We start from the raw sequence: 17,294 nt of genomic DNA, 5'->3' as shown, positions 1-17,294 counted from the left end.
AAAATATTTTAAGATGTTATTCTATTAGTAAAAGTAGAGAAAAAAGTTCATGTAAACATAGATTAAAGTAAAGCACGGTTCCATTTATTTTGTTGTTATTGGTCTGGTGAATCTAATAAATCATGTCCCAGACGTATATCTACAGTAGTTTTCCAGAAGATCCAGAGAAGCAAAGATTACTGAGCCGTGCGTGGTTCATGTTCGTGCCATTTCTTATTTTACATCTTGTTTTTACCGTACTCCCACCTCGTTATGTTAGTTTCAATTACTTCTGTCACTGAGTTGCTGCTTTGCCTGCCCGTGAGCAGTAGCAGCAGCGCTTATCCATATAAGCCATGACGTATTATCTTTGCTGGATTGCTATTACTTCCCGGGTCGTCGTGTGTCAACCTGCGAGTTGGATCGTGCCAGCAGTTAGTTCGGACCTGGCAGTGTTTGAGTTGGCACGCGACACAAGTTCAGTAGGGGCGCGGCAGCAGTAATGTCCAGACCTACATGACTCGCCCGACGGTTGCCGACACACCCATGACTGGAGTGGGGACGACTATGGTTGGTCGTCGGTCGGTCGCCTTGCTGGACGACGTGGATTTGTCCGGCGATCGCTTATGGGTTGGCTGTGTGTGCCGACTCGTGATTCGTTCCTGTTATTGTACAGTCACTGCCGTTGGCATTTTCTCGTTTTTCGTGCTGATGTTCACGAAACTGTGTGTAGTTGTGTGATTTTGATTGACAACTTATTTTAAATGTGGTCGGCGTACTGGCTCTGAGGAGTCGGTCGGTTGGTGTGTACCAGCCAGGAAATCTCCTCGCGGCGCAGTGGGCCCGGCCCAAATGGCTCTGAGCACTATGGGACTTAAAATCTGAGGTCATCAGTCCCCTAGAACTTAGAACTATTTAAACCTAACTAACCTAAGGATATCACACACATCCATGCCCGAGGCATGATTCGAACCTGCGACCGTAGCGGTCGCGCGGTTCCAGACTGTAGCGCCTAGAACCGGTCGGCCACACCGGCCGGCTGGCCGGGCCTGCTGGTGGTCTCCACACAGTGTCGGAGTGTGTGGAATCTGTTCGATTGCTACGAGGTTCGTGGCTCACCGACCCAGGGCATCGAAGTTGAGTGGTGATTTAATTACTGTAGCCATTCTGCTGACATTGTGCTGTTGGTTTTCATGGTTGGCTGTTGGGGGTATTCACGTGAGCAACAGCGAGCGTTCGAGTTGGCGAAAGTTTAGCCACCATCCGGTGGAGTTTGACTGTATTTTGGTTATTTGAAGTCCAAGTGCACCAGCGGAATTTTCTGCCTTGTGGCCACTAGCATTCCGGTTACCTGCCCTGGCCGCTGATGTAAAATTCAGGCAGTGTCCTTTCCTCACCGTGTTGTCGCTGTCCAACACCTTTGTGTAGTTTTGACAGCTTATGCATACTTGGTTGTGGGCTGCTCCGCCTTTTACGTTTTGGCTTTGGAGTCCCTTGTGTAGCGGTCGGGTGGAAAGCAAGTCGTCTTGGAGGTGGGTCCGTTTACTGTCTCTTGGTTGGGTTGCCGGCGGATCGGATATAGTTGGGCCGACTGCCTGTCTCCCCTAAGGGAACGTTAATATTTCAAGTGCAGACCGACCCCCGGAAACTTCTGAGCGCCGCTGGCTGTACTGCCTTTTCTTGTTGATGTTTGGTTGTGTATTTTAATGGTTCATAGCCGATGTTTTGAATTTGTATGCTTTTAGTTGGGTTTTAAATAATGATCCTTCAGCCGTTTTAAAATTGAATGTTCCTTACTTGTCAAGCCTTGCATTGTTTGGGCCTTCAGTCTCATTTGGAACATTGTTTAAGGATAAAACCTTGCGCTTTCTGCCTTTTGAAAATTTATTGTAGTCGTGTTTTAAATCATGGGCCTTCAGCCAATTTAAAAATTGAAGAGGTTGGGTCTTTAGACCATAAGTTTGTGAGACATATTCAGTCGATAGTTAAGCTCAGAAATTTGCGATGTAGTGTTTGGGCAACTAAATAAAGTTATATGTGTTCGACTGTAACTGACAGCCGCTCATTTCTGGTCCCTTTCCACAATTACAACTACCTGTTGTGTCCTGCGAATTTAACCAGGCGTTTCAATTATTACACAAGTAAATTTGTTTACTTTCCATTAAGAATGTAGAAACGTTTATATCGTTGTTTCAGTCGTTTCCTAACCTTGAAACGAGTTAGTTTTCTGTATTGTTCAGTGAAAGAACATAATAACAACAATGTATTTGAGTGAAACCACATAGTAACTGCTGTAGTTTGAAGGTTATTTATGAAATAGGGATGCCTTTCAAATTTACGACGGAGGAATACGGCGATATCGTGTTTATTTATGGCAAATGTGATGGTAATGATACGGCTACAGGTAACGAATATCGCGTACGTTATCCAACTCGGAGGACTCCGAATTCACGTACCATTAGCGGAGTATTTCACTGTTACGGGAGACAGTTTTTCTACCTATCGTTCATAAATAGCGCGAGCCCTCGATACATGAAGACGATGATGAGGATATTACGGGCGCGCGGAGTGCCCACGTAGTCTAGGGCGCCGTGTCACTGATTGCGCGGCCCCTCCCGCCGAGGTTCGAGTCCTCCATCGTGCATGGGTGTTTATGTTGTTCTTGCCATACGTTAGTTAAGTAGTGTTTAAGTCTAGGGACCGATGACCTCAGCAGCTTGGTCCCTTAGGAACTCACACACATTTGAACATTTCATTCCATGATAGCTGTTCAACGTAGCCCGGGTACCCCTACACGATGTATCTCTCAACGATTAGGCGTTTCACAACGTAAGATATGGCGTACACTGAAGTACAATAATCTCTACCCTTACCATAAACAAAATGTGCATCTTTTACATCCGGGAGATCCTGCCCTTCGCTTGGAGCTGTGCAACTGGTTAACTGCTAATTGGCAGCTACACAAATACATTTTATTTTCTGTTGAGAGACAGTTTACTCGAGATGGAGTAAACGATTTACATAACGAGCTCGTATGGTCTGAAGCAAACCCACATGCAACAGTGCAATGCTATTTCCAGCAACGCTTTTAGCATAAATGTGTGGTGTGGTATAGGCAACACACACCTTACTGGTTCCCGGGTTCGATTCCCGGCGGGGTCAGGGATTTTCTCTGCCTCGTGATGGCTGGGTGTTGTGTGATGTCCTTAGGTTAGTTAGGTTTAAGTAGTTCTAAGTTCTAGGGGACTAGATGTTAAGTCCCATAGTGCTCAGAGCCATTTGAACACCTTACTGGACCATTCATTTTCGTCTAACAGGCGAGACGTACTTACGGGTACAATTCCTTCAAGATGAAATGCCCCGCTTGCTTGAAGAAGTTCCACTTGCTACGCGATTGCAGCTGCATTTTCAACATGATGGCTCGCCTCCACATTTCACCAACGCCGTTAGAACACATTTAAATGAACATTTTCCACAGAAATGGATTGGTCGTCGTGCTACACGTCTGTGGCCACGCAGATCGCCCGATTTAACACCAATGGATTTTTGTGTATGGGATAGATGAAAGACAGTTTATGAGTAGAAAGTCAATACACGTGAGGCATTAGTTGCATTATGAATGCAATAGGCGAAATTAAGAACAACCATGTGAAACTGAAACGAGCAACAAAATCTGTTGATAGACTTGCAGCCAAATACATTGAACCCCGAGGAGACGTTTTTGAACATTAATTGAGAATGTATTGTTAAATTGTACGTACACTGTACATCTTTCTTAACAGTGAGATTCGTTTTCTTTTCGGTTTAACATGAATTAACGTGTGCTGTGGTATTAATAAAAGCGGGTTATCTGACAAATTCACATAGTTTCAGTTAAAGTTATTTCCATCATTTTTCCAGAATTAAATTCTCTGCCGCTTCTGTTGCAAACCGTGTGCAGTTGTCTGGAATTTAAAAGACAAATTGGGCTAAGTAGTTAATAAATTAATAATTTTACGAAATTACATCTTTGCTTCTCTGGGTGTTCTGGATAACTACTGCAGATACACGTTTGGAACATGTTTTATTACATTCCCCAGACCAATAACAACAAAATAAATGGAAATCTTGTTTTATTTTAAGCTCGTACAGTTTTGCGATGGCTTCATTTTAGCGAAGTTGCTAAACTTCAGGGAAAATCTTTTATTAGCCGCAACTCCATATCTAAACATTTGCGGATCGACGTTTATATGAACTTTTTCCTTTAGTTATACTTGTAGAATAACTTATTAGAATATTTGCATACCTTTGCGAATCACCCACTATAAAGCGTGTCGGGGTGTCGTGGAAAACAGTGCAGTCGTGTCGCAGAGCAGGAACGGAGAGATTTATTTGACCTTCAAAAGAGTATTGTCATTGGCGTTCGGACCAAGGATGGAATCATGTATAAAACGGCTGCGTTTTGTAAAATGTTCGCGTGCTAACGTGCTTAAGGCAAAACGTGTATGGCAGAATGATGCTATGCAAAACTGCTGCCGAGGCAACTGTGGTACACCATGCGCCATAGATAATAGGGGTGAACCTCGGTTGCGGAGCTGCGTACACGCGAACAGGCGTGCAAATACAGGGTTATTACAAATGATTGAAGCGATTTCACAGCTCTACAATAACTTTATTATTTGGGATATTTTCACAATGCTTTGCACACACATACAAAAACCCAAAAAGTGTTTTAGGCATTCACAAATGTTCGATATGTGCCCCTTTAGTGATTCGGCAGACATCACGCCGATAGTCAAGTTCCTCCCACACTCGGCGCAGCATGTCCCCATCAATGAGTTCGAAAGCATCGTTGACGCGAGCTCGCAGTTCTGGCATGTTTCTTGGTAGAGGAGGTTTAAACACTGAATCTTTCACATAACCCCACAGAAAGAAATCGCATGGGGTTAAGTCGGGAGAGCGTGGAGGCCATGACATGAATTGCTGATCATAATCTCCACCACGACCGATCCATCTGTTTTCCAATCTCCTGTTTAAGAAATGCCGAACATCATGATGGAAGTGCGGTGGAGCACCATCCTGTTGTGGCATCAGCCAATTTTCCAGCATGTCCAGATACACGTGTCCTGTAACGTTTTCTTCGCAGAAGAAAAAGGGGCCGTAAACGTTAAACCGTGAGATTGCACAAAACACGTTAACTTTTGGTGAATTGCGAATTTTCTGCACGAATGCGTGAGGATTCGCACATTGTGTCTGCTCACTTCACCATTAAAAAAAAATGTTGCTTCATCACTGAAAACAAGTTTCGCACTGAACGCATCCTCTTCCATGAGCTGTTGCAACCACGCCGAAAATTCAAAGCGTTTGACTTTGTCATCGGGTGTCAGAGCTTGTAGCAATTGTAAACGGTAAGGCTTCTGCTGTAGCCTTTTCCGTAAGAGTTTCGAAACCGTCGGCTGTGGTACGTTTAGCTCCCTGCTTGCTTTATTCGTCGACTTCCGCGGGCTACGCGTGAAACTTGCCCGCACGCGTTGAACCGTTTCTTCGCTCACTGCAGGCCGACCCGTTGATTTCCCGTTACAGAGGCACCCAGAAGCTTTAAACTGCGCATACCATCGCCGAATGGAGTTAGCAGTTGATGGTTCTTTGTTGAACTTCGTCCTGAAGTGTCGTTGCACTGTTATGACTGACTGATGTGAGTGTATTTCAAGCACGACATACGCTTTCTCGGCTCCTGTCGGCATTTTGTCTCACTGCGCTCTCGAGCGCTCTGGCGGCAGAAACCTGAAGTGAGGCTTCAGCCGAACAAAACTTTATGAGTTTTTCTACGTATCTGTAGTGTGTCGTGACCATATGTCAAAGAATGGAGCTACAGTGAATTTATGAAATCGCTTCAATCATTTGTAATAGCCCTGTAAATACCCCACTCATACGGATATAGTTGTTGGGGACTTCAACCTTCCCTCGATATGTTGGCAAAAATACTTGTTCAACACCGGTGGTGGGCATAAAACATCTTCCGAGATTGTCGTCCGCATCTCGTGGTCGTGCGGTAGCGTTCTCGCTTCCCACGCCTGGGTTCTCGGGTTCGATTCCCGGCGGGGTCAGGGATTTTCTCTGCCTCGTGATGACTGGGTGTTGTGTGCTGTCCTTAGGTTAGTAAGGTTTAAGTAGTTCTAAGCTCTAGGGGACTGATGACCTAAGATGTTAAGCCCCATAGTGCTCAGAGCCATTTGAACCATTTTTTGAACCGAGATCGTCCTAAATGCTTTCTCCGAAAAGTATTTCGTGCAGTTAGTCCACGAACCCACGCGAATTGTAAATGGTTGCGAAAACACACTTGACCTCTTAGCCACAAACAATCAATAGGTAATAGAGAGCATCATGACTGATACAGGGATTAGTGATCACAAGGTCGTTGTAGCTAGGCTCAATACCTTTTCTTCCAGATCCACTAGAAACAAACGCAGAATAATTTTATTTAAAAAAGCGGATTAAGTGTCACTAGAAGCCTTCCTAAGACACAATCTCCATCAGCTGCAAAGCGATTTAGAAAAGATTGTTGTATGGTGTGGCAGGTGGCAGTTGACGCTAAATAACGAGAAGTGAGAGGTGATCCACATGAGTTCCAAAAGAAATCCGTTGGAATTCGGTTACTCGATAAATAGTACAATTCTCAAGGCTGTCAATTCAACTAAATACTTGGGTGTTAAAATTACGAACAACTTCAGCTGGAAAGACCACACAGATAATATTGTGGGGAAGGCGAGCCAAAGGTTGCGTTTGATTGGCAGGACACTTAGAAGATGCAACAAGTCCACTAAAGAGACAGCTTACACTACACTCGTTCGTCCTCTGTTAGAATATTGCTGCGCGGTGTGGGATCCTTACCAGGTGGGATTGATGGAGGACATCGAAAAGGTGCAAAAAAGGGCAGCTCGTTTTGTATTGTCACGTAATAGGGGAGAGAGAGTGTGGCAGATATGATACACGAGTTAGGATGGAAGTCATTAAAGCAAAGATGTGTTTCGTCGCGGCGAGATCTATTTACGAAATTTCAGTCACCAACTTTCTCTTCCGAATGCGAAAATAGTTTGTTGAGCCCAACCTACACAGGTAGGAATGATCATCAAAATAATATAAGAGAAATCAGAGCTCGAACAGAAAGGTTTAGGTGTTCGTTTTTCCCGTGCGCTGTTCGGGAGTGAAATGGTAGAGAGATCGTATGATTGTGGTTCGATGAACCCTCTGCCAAGCACTTAAATGTGAGTTGCAGAGTAATCATGTAGCTTTAGATGTAGATGTTGAGCAACTGATACGGCAGACGAACCGAGGGTCTACCAGTGATGTCTCCTCAACTTCCGTTGAGCGACCGTTGCTGCTTATGGGCCGCGGCAGCTGGCGCCTGTCTCGTGCACCCATGCTGACAGCCTCAATCATGTACGTTTGTAGTAATGTAACTGACAGTAGCTTACAATACATCTGTTAGAATGGGACTGGCACGCGAACGTGTATTTTGTCTCGTCACTTAATGTGCTTTGCCCTGTAGCGAACTTTTCTGACTGCGGGAATGTAAACTGTCAATAACTTTAAACCAAATCAAAACTGAATGAATTTACGTAACACAAAAACTGGATCTGATACAACATTGTTGATTTGAAATTGGCCCTGGCAATAAAACAAAACTTGATCAATTTGAAAATTCGTACGTGATTTCCTTAATCGTACCACTCTTACACACCATATCTTAAATACCATAAAAGAGGAAGCAAGATGGCATCGTGGTTGGTAGTCACAGTTTATAATTAAGACAATTTACTGGCATTACGCTTTTAAGGAATTTGACAATTACAAATTGTGGGCGAACCACTAGATAAAGATTTGCAAATACAGTTAGAAACCCAACGTACTCAAATAAACAGTCCCTTATTAAGAAAACAGAATTACTGACAAACTTCAGAAATTCAAACTCCCATATAGGATTTCGCTCAAAATACATACAATAAAAAGAATTACCAGTAAAGTGTGACTTCATGATACTTTGACACTAGAGCCAAGCTAATATCCAATTGCATAACATGATAGAACCACTTAAATAAAAAAAAACTAAAACAGAAACACTGATCTTTAAAAATAAATGTTCACGTGCTCAGACGTGTTAGTAAAAAAATTACTAGAAAGAGCTGCACAAGGAGCTCAGCGGATGCTATGCAGCTTAAGGTTTAGCCAGTTGCTAATCCGCAGTATTTAAGGAAACTGGTCCATATACGAACTTAAGCCGCCTTTGCGGAAGGAATATAAATTCTAAAATTTGGAAGGCGATATGTGAACAACTCCGGTAGTGGCCAGGTTCTTAAACACTGCCAGGCCTAGACCTCGGACAACATTTCACTCCCCGCTAAGGCGCTGGCACAGTCGAAAGTTTCTGCTCGAATCACAAATACATTCCAATAACTCTGAAACATAGAAACACTAGACACAACCTTTGACTCGATGTATGGGTAAGCGTGTAAAGGAACACGTTACACTACTGACAAAATCGCAACTTTGACCTTAAGTATTTTACGCATGGACAACTATATTATTAGAGTGTGGCTTTGAAAACGCCAACATAAAATCATTTGATTACAAGAGACACGAAGCACTAGTAAAACCTCTTAGAAAACTCAAATAACAGCCACCGTTTAACTAGGGCAACTGAACTCTTCCACACCATCTTAAAGTTCGACTATGAAAGACTCACCACAATAATAAAGTATAAATGGCTCTGAGTGCGTCGGTCAACAAAACGCAATTACGACCACTTACTTCATATCACGTATACAATACTAGGGAGCGGGTTCCACAGATTCATTTCAAATTTTGTTCTCAGTGAAGTCACAGAAATTGTATCTTCAAGCTGCCCAGTCGCCAAAACGCCCAACCAATTTCACACCACAACCAGTAACGGTCATCGCGCTCGTTCAGCAGTCGTTTACACTCGTCTCCCAGCGAATGTCACGAGATCTCGAGGGTTACCCATCGAAGGCTAACAACCAACTCGCTTCGCCCGCCAACCAGGACACAAGTAAAGATAGCTTAGCTCAACCACTATCGATCTCAAGAATACATGAACAAAATAACACTGGCACCAGCTCGCCACGATCCCTGTGCTTAACGAATGCTATTCGTGAAATGATAAAGTTTGTTTACCTTTATCTGCGCAATGGTAACTCTCTTCGCACTGCTCTCTGTTAGTACTTTAAATTGTGTAGTTAGCGTACAGCTATTGTGCAGGGCTGTTGCTTAGCATACATTTTAAATAAATCGAATACGACTGAGACAATAACCTCTTGAGCAAAATAGTTAATAAAAAACGAGATGGATCTGGGAACTGGTATTGACCCGTGGTAAGTAACAATACGGCACTAACTTTAAAACTCTTATACTTTGAATAAAAATATAGAATTTCAGTCTTTGATCGCTATTTTTTATTTTCAATGATCGGTTTCAGGCTATCTGCCCATCTTCAGATCTGTTAGATAAAGTTAAAAATATAATTAACAAGAGAGATATAGTAACTGATACAACTATCTTAGTTTACAAAAAGAAATTTTAGAATATATTAAATGCCAACATACCATATATTGCAGTTACAGAGTAACCTGTCAGTACAGAACTCTTGATTCGCAGTCATAACTAAAGTAATTTTTAATCTGTTAAAACCTTATATCACAGTTTGGAGAAACCTGATTGGTAAAAGTAAAAAGTGATCTCTATCTGTAAGAATTGTGCATATGTACTAAGATGTTATTTTTTTACCATGCATATTAATGTCGAATATACTTTTTAATACTAAGACAATTTTACAGAAATAACATATGAATAATCTTTTTTGAGTGGACCATAAACTGAAATAACTTACACTAATTTAAAAATTTTCAAAGAAACTTAAAAATATAATCGAAACATATATATATATATATATATTCTTTTCGAAAATGTGCGTTTCCTCTTCTTTGTATTGATTGGCGGTGAAAAAGATTTCCCTACATCAAAACGTACACAGCGCCACGCCATGTCCTCTTCCGCCGCGCACAGTTCACCTCGTCGCCGGTAGGCTGAGGGCCGTTCCGCTGCAGCTGGTTCTTACTGGAGCGTGCTCTTGCATTCAAGAGTAAGCCTAAAACATGTCTTTAGAAATCTCTTATACTTTGATTCTCTGATAATTAATAATGCTCACAATTAACATACAATAAATTGATTATACAATAACAATGGGCTTTACAAAATCATTGGATGTAAGTGCTACACATTGTCTCAAGCATCACTTATGAATACGTGCATTGCATTGGTAACAAAACAACTTTCTTTACCTTAATTATTTCCAATATGGTATCTTGCAAATAAAAAAAAAATCGTTACTGCTCGTAGCGAGGAAGTACGCAGCCAGCACACACCAGACTGAACACGTCTTTACACTCGAGAGTCTTCCATACACTTCACTATGTTACACTATCTAACTCTAAAATATTACCCATAACACTTTGAACTAACGATCGCTGTTGAGCAGGGACGCTACTACGCAATCGATACTACATTTGGCCATCTCTGGTCCCATATAAAATTTTCTTACAAAATTTTACCCTGTGTGTATACCTTTCAAGCTATTCATCGGTGACGAAGGCTGGAATTTGCACATCAATACCGCTATTGGGCGTCCACTGAGAGGCGACAGATGACATTTCGAGATGAATCACGTATTATGCTGCATCGGCGTGAAACTCTGAAAGTAAACACCATGCAACATTCGTCGGAAGGATCCACGCCGGAGGAGACAGCGTTATGTTCCGGAGAACTTTTTCGAGGCATTCCCTCAGTGATCTTGTCATTCAGGAAGGACAGTGGATAGCCACAACCATGTATCTATCCTTAGGGACCATGTCCACCCCTACATGGCGTTTGCTTTTCCTCGGCACTACGGCATCTACCAGCAATACAGTGCAACGTGTCATAGCAGTAGGCACGGCTCCACATTGCTATCGGTTCCTTCCGGAACCTCTTGGACACTATTCCTCTACGTCTCGCAGCAGTGCGCCTGGTTACTCAGGCTTTTGACAGGTGGTAACATTAATGTGGGCAACGGCCTTGCCGCAGTGGATACACCGGTTCCCGCGAGATCACCGAAGTTAAGCGCTGTTGGGCGTGGCTGGCACTTGGATGGGTGACCATTCAGCCGCCATGCGCTGTTGCCATTGATCGGGGTGCACTCAGCCTCGTGGTGCCAATTGAGGAGCTACTCGACCGAATAGTAGCGGCTTCGGTCAAGAATACCATCATAACGACCGGGAGAGCAGTGTGCTGACCCCACGCCCCTCCTATCCGCATCGTCCTCGGAGGATGACATGGCGGTCGGATGACCCGGTAGGCCACTCGTGACCTGAAGATGAAGTGCTAAACATAAATGTGACTGGACATGGCTATAAACCGCGAACAGTTGAATGTACAGAAACTGGTTTCAGTTCGTTCTAGGAGAGCTACTCTATGTTTAATTTCATTATTATTTACACCAACAAACGTTTATTATCACACGACAAATTTACGAAAATGCATTTTCTGATAACGTTAGTCAGTTTTCGACATGCAGAAAGCTTTTCGTTATTGAATCTAGGTGGACACTCAGGAAAAGCATTCTTTAGTGTAAATTGTGTTTTTCTCTGCCCCAAATCGGATCTTTGTCAGATATCTCTAACACAATATAACTAGAATTAATTGTGAAGCATATGGTCCGCTCGCGTGTCAAAAGCTAATCGGTCGCCCTTTTGGTTTCAGTGCTGGCAACAGATCAGTAAGTTAATAAGTAACCGGCTATAAGTTTCCTAATTAGTGAACATATTTCTGACAGTGGAAATATGCTTTTTAGTTGAGATCATCATTCCGATATTGGGAGAAAGAAGAACAGCGATTGAAAAGCACCCTCTCTGTGTACCAACAATTATACTATGAAGCCGTTGGTTGGGGTTGGGTTGTTTGGGGGGAGGAGACCAAACAGCGAGGTCATCGGTCTCATCGGATTAGGGAAGGACTGGGAAGGAAGTCGGCCATGCCCTTTCAAAGGAACCATCCCAGCATTTGCCTGGAGCGATTTAGGGAAATCACGGAAAACCTAAGTCAGGATGTCCGGACGCGGGATTGAACCGTCGTCCTCCAAATGCGAGTCCAGTGTGCTAACCACTGCACCACCTCGCTCGGTATCAAGCCGTTCGGAAAGGAATTTCATTCAGACTGAGTTCAGATAATAGCCTGTTAAATAAAATATGAAACCTTCTAAAATACAGTTCTGCTGTTTTGTTTGCAGCTACTAATCATTGTAAACAGCTCAAGCTGACTATAAGTCATCTTTACAGGTAGCTGTAATATGGAGCATCTCTACGGCACGAGTGTTGCCCATATTTCCACTTCGTCAAATCTACCCTGTTCACTAGCGCCGACCCGTGAATCGATAGTAATTAAGGTTCCGACCTCCATCTTGCCAAGATTGGGTTTTTATCGGTTGCTGTTTCCAACCCAAAAGAAATGTACGTGGCATCCAGAAATATCTTATTTCATCTCTATCTCACGTAATAAAACGTCGGACCAAATAAACAATTCTTAGAGCCCGGCCCAGTACTCAGTCGTTACGAATGTACTGAACCAACATTATGCAGTTAATCGTTTTGCGAATCTTTTCATTTTTTCATTGTATTGGTTACTTTACTAGATGGAACACAAACTTGTATTAAGGTAAGACTAACAGAGCTGAAAGCGGCTAAATACATTACATAAATGTTGAATATTTTCCTTGGAGATTTTTTTCTCTTTGAAAGTTCCTTTGTATTCAGCCTTACTATATCACACGACAAGCGTAGTTTTTTCTTCGTTCAAAAATGTCTTGAACGTTACAATTAGGTATATGTTCTGCCAAACAGTATTTTAAATGAATAAAACCTGTGGATAGTTTCTATCACTTACTTAAAATCGGCATGGTAAACAGAGCAGACGTAATTAATTTCTTCAACAGAACACATAATCAAAGGAGCTCACGATAGTGAAAGGATATACACTTACGAAGCAAACAGTAGTAAAGTAGAAGACGATACAACTAAACAATAAAGTATGTAGGAATAAATATCAATTGCTGAACGTATGAGAATATGGCAAATATTTTAGATATGATGCAAGGAACCTCTTTCTTCTCCCATGACCAGAATGGGCGGAACGATGTAGCACTCTTTCTCCGTAAGCTCGCTGGTAGACTGCCTGTAAGTACTTAGCATACGGTCGCCTTAATCGTAAACTATCCTTCATTTGTACTCGTGTATTGTTTGCATGTTACGTTGGAATAAATGTGGACTGCTGAAGATCATACATATGTAAACATATAATTCTGTACGCTTCCGCTGCCAGAGTCAGTTGACATAAAAAAGTTTTCTGAGGCACGGTTACAGTGACCTTTCCCTCGGGCTACCGTTACAACAGTAGACGCAGAATAGTTTCACTGTAAGCGTGGCCGAAACGCTGGTTTGTCCATTATAGTACCATTACAATAGTATACACAGTAGGGGCCAGTGTATCCGTGGCTGAAATTTTGCTTTGTCCGGCGTAGTTTTTTACATTATGATGCCGTACAATACTCATAAAATTTTTATGTGAAACGTGAACATCTTTCCATAGCATATGGTGTCGACTAAAATTGTGTTACATGAATAGATTCGTTGGCTGTAACCCAAGCATGTTGTACTTTACATATGAGAATGATTGCACATTCGTAATTACGTAGTAATGAACAGTATAGAACAAAAGGATCATTTAATCCTAATAATAATCAGTGTGCCAAACTGCTATCGTTCAAGAACTTTATCGTGGCTGTGCATCGCATTGTAACAAGAACAATATAACAGTGTTACCCAGATATATGAATGCACAGAAAATGAAAACGTCGTACGTAAACCCCGCGATGGGTATCAGTTACAATGAAAGGAAAGCGGTGAGCTGCGGAACCTTGACCGAGGGACGATCAAGATGGTTTTAGTGTTATGAATTTAGCAGTTTCTCTAGATTTTTACAGTTTGGAAAATGTAAATATCGGAAGCGACATCGGCCATGACGTTCACACGAGCAGCCTAACTAAGAAGTTGCAAAGAGTCATAACTGAATGATGACATGTTTATTTCATGATTACTGGCTGCGAACCGAACAGATTCGCATAGCTAAAATCGGTCATAGCTGATGCAGTGCTCTGTCGGCGTCTGTATATTCCTCGAATGCTCTCTTGCCCTCTTCAGAACTTCGCTATTTCAGTTTCAACATACGGGAAAACACTGCCTTTTTCCGGCTTGTCATTCATTTATCTAAATAGCCTTACAGTCTGGCAGAAGTGGAAAAGTCCAGATGAGGCCCCACATTCGTTAATGGTGTCTACAGACAGTGAAACGATGTTTACGCCGGCTTACTGCCGAGTGTCCTGCGACATCCATCAGATGTACCTGGAAATGGCTGAAAGCTTTTAGGGAGTCCCAGAGCTAAAGATATGTAAACAGTTCGCTAGGAGTGGGAAGGGAGATGCAGCAGGAGGAGATGCCACTCATTTTGCCCGACTGGTGCTCAGTACCAATGCCGTTTGATACACGGCGCACAACTAGTCAACAACCGGGTTCTTGTCCATACCCTCATTATCACTTAGAGCGTAACTGAGATGAATGCTGTTTCAATCCAGTTTCTCATGCAGGTCAGTTGTTATCGGAGGTACATGCATCTATAAAAAGAAATTTCATGTAGTGAAACTGTTTTAACGTACAAGTACGACACACTAGCGACATACTTTTCGTAATGTCAATGAGGGTGCATACCATCTTATTCCAAAATCAAGATCTGTACATCATGTTGTGAATTGGCAGGAGCCAATTCACGGAGTTTGGAGGAAGCCGAAAGGCACGCGATTAAGCTCACGCAGGCTGGCGTGAGGTCTGGAACAGGTCAGAGAAATAAGACTAGCAAAACAAGAGTAACTGGTAGAATACTTAACTTTAATCCACAATTGTAGAACATAGCTCTTGTTACTGTACAGGCTTCACAATATTAATTATCAAATGCTATGGCGCCTTGCTAGGTCGTAGCAAATGACGTAGCTGAAGGCTATGCTAACTATCGTCTCGGCAAATGAGAGCGTAGTTGTCAGTGATCCATCTCTGGCTAAGTCGGCTGTACAACTGGGGCGAGTGCTAGTACGTCTCTCTAGACCTGCCGTGTGGCGGCGCTCGGTCTGCCATCACTGACGGTGGCGACGCGCGGGTCCGTCGTATACTAGCGGACCGCGGCCGATTTAAAGGCTATCACCTAGCAAGTGTGGTGTCTGGCGGTGACACCACACATCAACAGTCCGCAAGCCACCTTATAATGTTTGGCTGAGCGTTCTTTATGTACCACTGCCTCTTCCCTCCATTTTCCTGTCCCAGTACTGAATGATCCGCGTGAGAAACGGCTGTTGGTAAGTCTTCATGAATGCCTTGACGTAACACCAGAGGAAAAAGTCCAGAGATGGTACATCTGGCGATCGCGCTGGCCATGGGGCAGGACCTCCTCTTCCAATGAAACGATGAGGTCACCTGTTTCTCAGGAGCTCACGGATATTAACATCGAAGTAGGCCGGTGCACCGTCGTGTTGAAACCACACCATTTCGCGACCAACATGGCGTACAGTCTGTACGAGATGCGGCAGCACGTTTCGCAGGGACAAAAGCTTACGTGGACTAATCAAACAGGCAGGCAGCATTAAAGGCCCTATTTTGGGCAATGCCCGCCCATATCTGCAGACAATGGTTGTTGGTTGTCACTGATCTGCATGGCGCGGGGACTGTCCTCAATCCAGAAATGGCTCTTGCAGCTGTTGGAAACACTATCATAGGTGAATGAGGCCTCTTCCGTGAACAATACATACTTTACGAATGGATACAGCCGAAGCCAAGTCTTATCGGCCGATATGTCTTCTGGGCGTGTCAGAGACGCTGTTTGAAGAACTACTGGCTGACAGACTGGCGGCACACCGAGTGCTGTGCGTGTGAGTGACAGGCAATTCAGCTTTCAGCTGGGACGATTAGCGTGCGACGCAATTGCTCTGGCGGCTGAGGTCTATGGATCAGTCCCGCTCAAGTATGTAGTTGGTATCATGACATACATCTGCGGCGCCTTTTACCACCTCTGGGGGCCTTCACTCTTTCCCCACTTACGGGAGATAAATTGCCTAGAGACACTTCATGGTGGTTTTCGGAGCTACTGTGAGCGAAGGGAAGGGAGGACTGGATATCATACCATAGCGAGAGGGTTACAAAGGCGTGTCGACAGGTCCCTCTCATGCAGTCGCTCTTTCGGCATCTTGACGAAGAGGAGAACCTACAGAACAGTGAGGTCATGCTAAAGGTTATAACTTACGCCGACGACGTCCTCCTGCTGGTCAGTAGCCTCAGCCACGAGGATCTTGAGCCTACAGCAGAAAGGACAATGATCATACTTACTGAATGGTGGCAAGAAACCAATATGAACATTGCTCCAAATAAATCGACATACTTGCTATTGAAAGGTCAGCTGGTAAGGATTCCAGCGTTCAGACTCAAGTTCTCGCCAGTTCTTCGGCGTCCTTAGGCTCGATACCTGGGCGTCATTGTTGACAAGCACTGGAACTATGCAGCCCACAGCCGGCCGCGGTGGTCTAGCGGTTCTAGGCGCTCAGTCCGGAACCGCGCGACTGCTACGGTCGCAGGTTAGAATCCTGCCTCGGGCATGGATGTGTGTGATGTCCTTAGGTTAGTTAGGTTTAAGTAGTTCTAACAAGGGAACCTCCCCATCGCACCCCCCTCAGATTTAGATATAAGTTGGCACAGTGGATAGGCCTAGAAAAACTAAACACATATCAATCGAGACAACAGGAAGAAGTTGTGTGGAACTATGAAACAAATAAGCAAAATATACAAACTGAGTAGTCCATGTGCAAGATATGCAACATCAAGGAGAGTGTGAGCTCAGGAGCGTCGTGGTCCCGTGGTTAGCGTGAGCAGCTGCGGAATGAGAGGTACTTGGCTCAAGTCTTCCCTTGGGTGAAATGTTAACTTTCTTTATTTTCGCAGTTATGATCTGTCCGTTCATTGACGTCACTGTTCACTGTAATAAGTATAGTGTCTGTTTTTTGCGACCGCACCGCATAACCGTGCGATTAGTAGACGAAAAGATGTACCTCTCCAATGGGAACCGAAAACATTTGATCGCAAGCTCATAGGTCAACCGATTCCTCCACAGGAAAACACGTCTGATATATTCTATACGAC

At 43.5% G+C, this 17,294-nt stretch overlaps 1 pseudogene; it reads left to right on the top strand.

Annotated features, from left to right (window-relative positions):
* Window positions 1–11,075: 11,075 nt before the first annotated feature.
* LOC126163741 (5S ribosomal RNA) lies at window positions 11,076–11,192 on the top strand (annotated as a pseudogene).
* The last annotated feature ends 6,102 nt before the right edge of the window (window positions 11,193–17,294 follow it).

The sequence above is a fragment of the Schistocerca cancellata genome, chromosome 2 (assembly GCF_023864275.1).
Source record: "Schistocerca cancellata isolate TAMUIC-IGC-003103 chromosome 2, iqSchCanc2.1, whole genome shotgun sequence".
NCBI lineage: Eukaryota > Metazoa > Arthropoda > Insecta > Orthoptera > Acrididae > Schistocerca > Schistocerca cancellata.
The sequence above is the reverse complement of the archived record's forward strand: the minus strand, read 5'-3'. Positions and strand labels throughout refer to the sequence as shown.